Source organism: Cupressus sempervirens, chromosome 5, assembly GCF_028749045.1.
Source record: "Cupressus sempervirens isolate cs-2001-9-10 chromosome 5, ASM2874904v1, whole genome shotgun sequence".
NCBI lineage: Eukaryota > Viridiplantae > Streptophyta > Pinopsida > Cupressales > Cupressaceae > Cupressus > Cupressus sempervirens.
In genome coordinates this window covers 678,125,459-678,134,501 of record NC_143122.1, presented here as the reverse complement: position 1 = coordinate 678,134,501, position 9,043 = coordinate 678,125,459, and positions in this window count along the sequence as shown.

Genomic DNA, 9,043 nt, shown 5'->3' with positions numbered 1-9,043 from the left:
TCTTTTCAATTAGATTTCCAACAATCTCCCTCTTTGGCATTGATGGCAAGCCAAATTGATCAACCATCAGGATAAACTATTTAACCATGTGCTAACTAGGTTAGAACAATAAGTCAAATACCAAAAAAAGAAAAAATGTGTTACCATCAGTTTTCACATCTCCCTCTTTATGCTATCTTCTCCCTGTTAGCTGCTATATTCATTTTCTTTCCTTTCTTTCTTCTTATAGTTTCTCCCTTTGTAAGAATTACTCATCTTCTACTATTCTTTGTTATGATCAGCTTCTTCATCTTCTCCCTCAATCTATTGATCAAATCTTTTATCCATTGAATGTTTTTAATCAGTTTCTACTCTTTCTCTTCTTGTTGATCAATTTCTCTACTCTTTCTCCCTCTTTGACAACAATGCCAAAGACATATTGTTTCAGCATCTTACTATGCAAGTGTAGCTTTTGCAAGTTCTTTCACTTTCCCCCTTTGCCACCTTGCTTGTGATTGATTTGGAACTTCATTACTTCAATTACTTTAGGTATGAATCCTAAAGTAAGTATCCTTTGCATCAGTGTGTAATATTTCAACAATCAATTCATTTGATGTAGGGGAGTCTTCCCTTTTATTAAGTAGCTTTGGCTAGGGGTATCACCTCTAACATACCTCTAAGATACTCAAAAGAATCTTTGGGTAGTGCTTTTTGGAAGATGTTAGTAATTTGTTCCTTTGAGCTAACATACTCCATCTTCACTTGCTTGTCTTCCGCCAATTCTCTTACATAGTGATACTTGATTGCAATATGCTTGGTTTTAGCATGCATTACAGGGTTCTTTGATATGTTGATAGCACTTGTATTATCATGATAAAGTATCACAGGCTCATTTACCTCTTCCTTCATACCTTGTAACAAATGTTTGCTCCATACAATATTGGTGCAATTTATACCAGTTGCAACATATTTAGCTTCTGTAGTAAACTGTGAGGTACAACTTTACTTTTTACAGAGCTATGTAATCAGTCCTTTCCCTAAGAAAAGTGCTCTTCCACTGGTGCTTTTTCTATCATCAATATTACCTCTCCAATCTACATCAGTGTAGGCTCTTAGTTCAAACTTTTTACTCCTCTTATAGTACAAACCAAAATCATCAATTCCTTTTAAGTACCTCAGTATCCTCTTTATTGTCATCAGGTAATTTTCTCTTGGATTTGCAAAAATTTTTGCCACTATTCCAATAGCTAATGTAATTTCTAGTCTACTATGTAAAACATACTACAACTTTCCAATCATTGATCTATACATTGTCTAATTTACTTCAATTGATTCATCATTCTTGGATAACTTATGTCCTATTGCCATTGGTGTGTTGACTAGTTTTGAATCTTCTAGTCCAAATGTCTTGAGTATCTCCTTGATGTATTTTGATTGGGTCACAAATATGTCATTCTTCAATTGATGTACTTGTAATTCAACAAAGAACTTGATTTCTCCAAACATTGACATCTCAAACTCATGTTTCATTTTATCAGCAAAATCTTTGTATAGAACATCTTTTCCTCCAAATATTATATCATCAACAAAGATTTCTGATACCAAAATGTCTTTACCTTTTTCAGCCTTGATATACAAGTTTTTTTTTTCATCTATTCTCTCAAATCCAATCTTCCCAAGATATTTGTGCAGTCTCTCATACCATTCTCTAGGTGCTTACTTTGGACCATAAAGTGCCTTATGCAATTTGCAAACTATAGCCTTGTTGTTGTTATCAAAAAATCCCTCAGGTCATTCTATGTAGACTTCATCTTCTAATATACCATTTAGAAAAGTAGACTTGACATCCATTTGGTAGATTTTAAAACCTTTGTATGCAACATATACAAGTAATATTCTTACTCCTTCCATTCTTACAACAGGAGAAAATGTTTCCCCATAATCCAGTCCTTCTTCTTGTGCATAGATTTTGAAAACTAATCTAGCTTTGTTTCTTTTTATTTCACCATTCTCATCAAGTTTGTTTCTAAACATCCATTTGGTACCAATTACATTCTTATTAGCTGGTCTAGAAACTAGGATCTAGGTTTTATTCTTTTCAATTTGGTCTATCTCCTCTTCCATAGCCTTATACAAGCCATCATCTTGTAGTGCATCTTTTATTGTTTTAGGCTCAACCTTGCTCAGTAAGCATGATACATTCCTAAGTCTATTCCTTGTCACCAATAATTTGTTCTACAGGGTGATGTCTCTGACATATTTAGCTAATCTTGGTTCTGTCCTTCTTTCCATGTTTGATCCTTCAACTTTAAAATCATTTTGTCATTCTCCATTTGGCACTTTATCATCTCTTTCATGTGTAATGTTTTTAGAATCAAGAAGTGTATTTCCTTCATTCTAAAGCTCAGCTTATGAATGCAGCTCAACATTCACTAGTTATGACTTGGCTAATACTAAAATTTGTTGTTGATTCCGAACTTGATTTGCAATTTTTTCTTCAACAAGCATTCCTTCATAGAAGTATACAAAGGATCTATAGTCCTCTGATTGCTTAGTTCCATCAACCTAAACTTCTACATGCTCATCAAAATTTACATTTGTACTATCCAAAATCTTATTAGTGTTAGTATTTAAACACTTATATACTTTACTTCTAGGTGAGTATCCAAGGAATATGCCTTCATCACTCTTTACATCAAACTTTCCATTTCTAGCATATTTAAGAATATAGCATTTACAACCAAATACTTTGAAATGTTTTACATTAGGTGAATGACCATACCATATTTCAAAAGGTGTTGCATTTGTACCTTTTCTGACTTGGACTCTATTCAGAGTGTAAACAGTAGTACTTATAGCTTCTCTCCAATATTTTAGAGAAACATTTTTCTCCATCATCAAGGTTCTTGCATAGTCTATCATTGACCTATTCCTTCTTTCAACAATACCATTCGGAGGTAGAGTTCTTGGTGTTGATGTTTTTCTTTTGATACCTTTATCATTGCAGAATATTTCAAATTCTTTTGATGTAAAATCACCTCCTTTTTCTAACCTTAGGTATTTTAGACTCTTCCCTATTTCCTTCTCAACTTTGGCAAAATACAACTTGAACATTTGAAATGCATTTTATTTTTTCTTTAAAAATATAACAATCATCATTCTTGAATAATCATCTACAAATATCATTATGTATTTGTCTCCTAGGTAACTTTTCACTTCTATTCAACCACATAAGTCTATATGGACTAGCTCTAGTACTTCCTTGGAAGTGAATGTTTTTCTCTTGAAACTAGACTTAGTCATCTTCCCTAGTTGACATTGTTTGCACATTGTGTTTTCAGGATTCTTTAGTTTAGGCAACCCTCTGGCCTTCTTCTTTTTGCTAAAGCTAATTAGATTGTCAAAGTTAGCATGACACAATCTTTTATGCCATAACCACACATCATCAAGTCTAACAACAAGATAAGTTGCATCTTCCATATCTAGGTAAAATAGATTACTCCTACTTTTTTCACCTTTTCCTATCAGATTTCCATTAGTGTCATAGATCTTGGCAGATTTATTTCCAAATTCTACTTTGCAACCTATATTGTCTAACTGTAATGTTACACTCAACAAATTGTAGTTCTATCATTCAACATAGTATGCATTATCACATGAAATTTTCTCAGTAAGTTTAATGGAACCTTTTCCTTTGATTTGACATGGAGCATCATTTTCAGTTCTAACACTATTTCCATCATATTGAGTAAAGGTAATAAACTTACTTTTATCTCCTATCATGTGATGTGAGCAACCACTATTTATGATCCACTTATCATTCTTGTTCACATAGGTTACCAATGTTGTTTCTTCATCTTCATCTTTATCAGATTCATCCTTCATGGCCACATAGACTACTTTGTCATCATTCTCATCAGAATCCTCTTCAACAATGTAGCATATTTTTCCTTTGTCCTTGTAGTCTCAGCTATCATCTTCTCTTTTATTCTTAAACTTGTTTCCTTCTTTGTAGTTCTTCTTCTATGTACATCTTGTAGAAATATGACCTACTTCATTGCAATTAAGACAAATGATAGGGATCTTACCTTTGAATTTACCTTTTCTTCTATGGAATCTCCTAGCCAATAGTGCATCCAACTATTCCACATCTTCCTCATCTATGCTACTATCACTAGATACATGTTTTCCTTTTGTCCTCTTCTTCTTTGAAGTAACCTCCTCATTGTCTTTCATTGTCAACTTAGCCTTGAAAGTAGATTCAAGTTTCTTAGGTTTATAGTTGTCAAAGTTGGACAACTCAAATGCAGTAAGCCTTCTCACTTTTCCTTCAAAAGTCAATGCATTTCCTGGTATACACCTTAATTCTCAGATGGCTAAAAATCTAATAGCATTGATAGGGAGCAGGGTTCTCAAGTATTTTCTATTGAAAATCTCTTCTTCTAATTGACCACCTAGACTTCTTATTGCACTTACCACTTCCTTTATTCTAGATCCATATTGAGCAGCATTTTCTCCTTCCTCCATTTTCATGTCATCAAACTTACTCTAAGGATTTCTCTCTTTGCTCTTTTAACCTTTTGAACTCCTCCATAGATATCTAGCAGGGCTTTCCACATCTTGAATACAGTATCACATCCTTTGATGTCATCATATTTAACATAGCTAAGCGTAGAGGCAATCTCCAACATTGCTTGATTGGGCTCTGCCCTTTTGTTCAAATTATTTGTAGCAAGAGGTCCAGTTGGTTCTACATGTTCTATTCCAATTGAGGTTTTTGCATAATCACCTATTGGTCCAAGGTGGAATTTCATCAGGCTCTACCATGCAACAAGGTTGTCTTTGTTGAGCTTGGGGACTTCTCTTTTGGACATCTTGATCTTACTACCTCTAGTACCTTGAAATTAAATCAGTAGATGGCTCTGATACCAATTGTTAGAAATACTTTAGAATAACTGAGAAGGAGGGTGAATCATTTTTTTAGGGTCCAAATGTCCAATTTGAACTTATTCACTAAGTGTAGTAAGCCCATTCAACCATTCATTCATCGAAGATTTAACTTTCCTATTTAGCAAGTTACTATAAATCAACATGCAAGCATAACATATGAAAAGATCAACACATAACACAATGATATATGTGGAAACCCAATTTGGGAAAAACCACCAGTAACATGCTACTCAATTTGCACTCTTTTGAAGTGATGCCCTATGAAAGGCCTACCCTGTTAAAGGCTTACAACACACTTTAAATGTGACCTTGTTAGAGGATTTAACCATCCTATTAGAAGTGGGCTTGGTTAGAGGACTTTAGAACATTCACTTGGAATACCACCTTGTTGAATGATTTACAAATGGCTATTAAATGAATCTAGGTCCATAGGATTTTCATGTCTAATACAATTGCTAGAGAGTATTAGAAAATATTTGACCTAATTACAACATACAACTTAACTTTTAGATCTCATATCACTCTTCAACTCTTCACATTTCCTAGCCTTCAATCTCTGCAACTCTATTAGGTTGCCCTCCTTTCAAACTTTATCTCCTTGAGTCTCCATGCTTAATATTCTAGTGCAATCATCTTTCTCTAACCACTTTTCGAAGTAGATCCTATGTGCTCTTCTTTCTCCTAGATGGCTTCTCCTTGACACCCTTCTAATCACTTCACAATTTGGCACTTTAGTGGTAGCAACTATTGCTTCTTGGTTGATGACTCCTTAAATAGAAGTCTTGGAGTTCTTTTCTCGCTCGATTCTTCATTCTTTTAATTTCAATTCGTATGTATTAGGTAGGATTCATTGAATCTAACCCATATTTTGTTTCCTCTAGAAACTTCTTGATAATCTTTTTGAATTCACTCAAATATAGTTTACATAGAATTTTGTGCCACCAACTCATCATCCTTAGCCTCCAACTAGTTCACAAAATTCTAGGTAACAACTATGTTGACTCAGATCTGTTGAATCTTTGACATTTCCAATAATGCAGTCAACACTATTGAAATACTAGTGCTTAGCACATATTGTGTTACTCTGCATCAACTGTGTTTTATTGATTCTTGACACCTGAAGTTCACTCGACACCCACTAAGATTTTTTGATGCTCGACACTTGTTACTTTACTTGGCACTCGAACTTCACTCGGCACCTAAAGTTCACTTGGCGCACACTAGATTTTTCTTTTTCTCGGCTCCAACTGAGAATTTTCTTAGCTTCAACTAACTTGCTAGGCACCCACTAATGAACTTAGTTTAAGCTTTGTAGTCAACCTTGTTACAACTTATTCCTTCAATGTTTCTAAGTGTGACCAACCTCTACATCTTCAAGTATGTTGCCAATACATCATTTAACCATTTTCTTAACTAATCCTTTCACTTCATTATAATATCATAACTCGACCTTTCCCTTAGGTGCTCTTGCTACATCTTGTTAATTTAATCCTTTTCATCAATCAACTAAGTGATAGTACTTGGATCTTATAAGAAATTTTCATTCCTACACATAGTAGGTTTGACATCAATGACAAAACAATGATTGAAAACATTCTTTTAACAACAATCTCCCTCTTTCAATCAATCTTCTTCATCAATGATCTTTTCAATCAAAATTCCAACATAATGTCCATGTGGGAAGACCTAGGAGTGCTTTGAACGAAGCCCCCTGCATAGTCAAGGGGCTTTGAGTGAAGCCCATGGGTGATACAGGGCTTTGAGAAAAACCACTTTGGGTGATAAGGTAGCTTCAATCGAAGCCCTATGCTGCTCTTTTGGTAGCTAATGGTCTTCTCTCAAAGACCCTTGGCTGCATTGTTGACCTCAAAAAGGAGGACTTGTCGACCAAAGGGTATTCGTATGAAGCCTGTCGGCCAAAAAGATAAGAAATTTCATTTTTTTTTTGATATAAAAATCATGTTTCCTTCATTTTTTAAATCAATACAAAATAACCTTACAAGGAATTTGTTGTTTTTGAAGAAAAAGGAAGAATATTGAAGATGATTTGAAATATTTTGATAGCTTTTTGAGAGCTAAAGACAATTCAAAATATTTTGATAATTTTTTGAAAATCGAAGATGGGACGAGAATAAGGAAGACATAGTAAATTTGTAAGAATAGATCAATTGATGCGGAATAAGAAATCATGAAAAACTTTAGCAAATTATCACATAAAAAAGGTATGTAGATGTGTAAATTCATATGAATGTGTATATTTTCAAATTTATAATTAATTTTCTAAATTTATTCATTTATATGCATGTAGGTTTTAATAAAAAATCACAAAACAAGAAAATACATGTTGAACAAGATTTGAGTCATGACAATCTAGGACATAACAATTGGGGACATGGTAATTTAGGACACGAAGTAATGGAAATTGGAGAAGGGTTAGGACTAGTTGCCCAAATTGGAATGGATGAATGCATAAGACTAGCCACAAGTGCAAAGGAAAATATCACTAATAGAAATTTAGATCATTTTCTTACAAAGGATGTGGATAAATTGAAATTACTTTTTGATATTAAATCATTATGTCTTTTCAAAAAAAGAGCTTTGAATAAGATGGTAAAAGAAATAACAAGTAACTTTGATGTTTTGGAAACACTTGAAAAAGCTTGAGTACTTGCTTATGTTCTTTTATAGAAAAACTTGGAAGAGTCATTAAAATTACTAGGTGTAGAAATGACATCAAAAAAGAGAAATTTTCTGACATGAAAAATTATATTATTGAAAATGTTAAGAAAGGTTTGAGCTCTATAGGGAAGCAAACTCAAAATAAAGATAAGAGCACTACATGAAGAGTTATATTTCAATCTATTCTTGGTACTAGTATACCCCAAGATAGACAACTATCTTCAATTACATCACATATTGGTTTTAGTAGAAAAACCATACCAAAATATATTAATAGGAGAATGGTTTTGGATGATATCACTTTGGAAGGAAATTGGGCAATTATTCATAGAGCTACTTGTTGTGATTGGGTTGATGATAGAATCAAAAATTTTGTAATATCATTTTGGAATGATAATACTTGTCCTTCATCAAATATTATAGATGTTCCTAGACATAGGGTTAGAGATAACCCTTACAAACATCATACAAAACATTGGTTGGACATAACACAACATGAAATGTATGTCTCATTTTGTAGTTCAAACCCTGATATAAAGATTCAGAAGACAATATTTGAAAGACTAAAGCCATATTATGTTAGGAGAAATGAAGTGTTTGAAACTTCTTGTTTTTTTTATCATATTGATTTTGATCTCCACTATCAAGTGTATTAAAAATTTATAGAAGAAAATTTTGGTTATAAAAATGTCCCTCCTAGTAGAAAAAGCAAGTTCATCTCATCTATTTTATGTGAAAAAATAGATGATCATGTTGGTCAAATCAATTACATTAGAAAAGCATGTAACACATGTTCTAATTTGGCTCTTTTTCCTTTGAATAATGAAGATATTGATGTCACAAAAATGATAACTTGCAAGGGTTACAAGTATGCAAGGAATGAAACTAAATTTTTGAAAGGATTGAAAAGATTAGAATATGTTGAAGAGGAAATGATCATTGTAGCATTTATGGACAAATATAAAAGTTTGATACAACCATATATTTGTCATGCTTTTTTTTGCAAAGTAGCAAGCACAAAAATTTCAAACACTTAGAGATAACTTTCCAGTTGGAACCATTTTATTAGTTGTTGACTTTGCAAAAAACTATTCATTCATTCATTAAATGGCTACTCAATCAAACCACTATATTTCAAATCATGTCACTATTATGATGTAAGTGTGCTATCATCATGCACAATTAGATTTGGATGGTATTCAAAGCATAGATGAAGCACAAGTCATCAAAAAATAATATCACTTCTACATAAGTGATGCTAAAGAACATGATATTAATTATGTAGAACATTGTTTCAAGAAATATTTTGCATATAACAAAGATAGAGACATCAGTATCAATAAACATTATATTTGGTCATATGGGTGTGTTGTACAAGTCAAATCATCTTGACCATTTTATACACTTTTTTGATATCACTATAATGAAAATATAC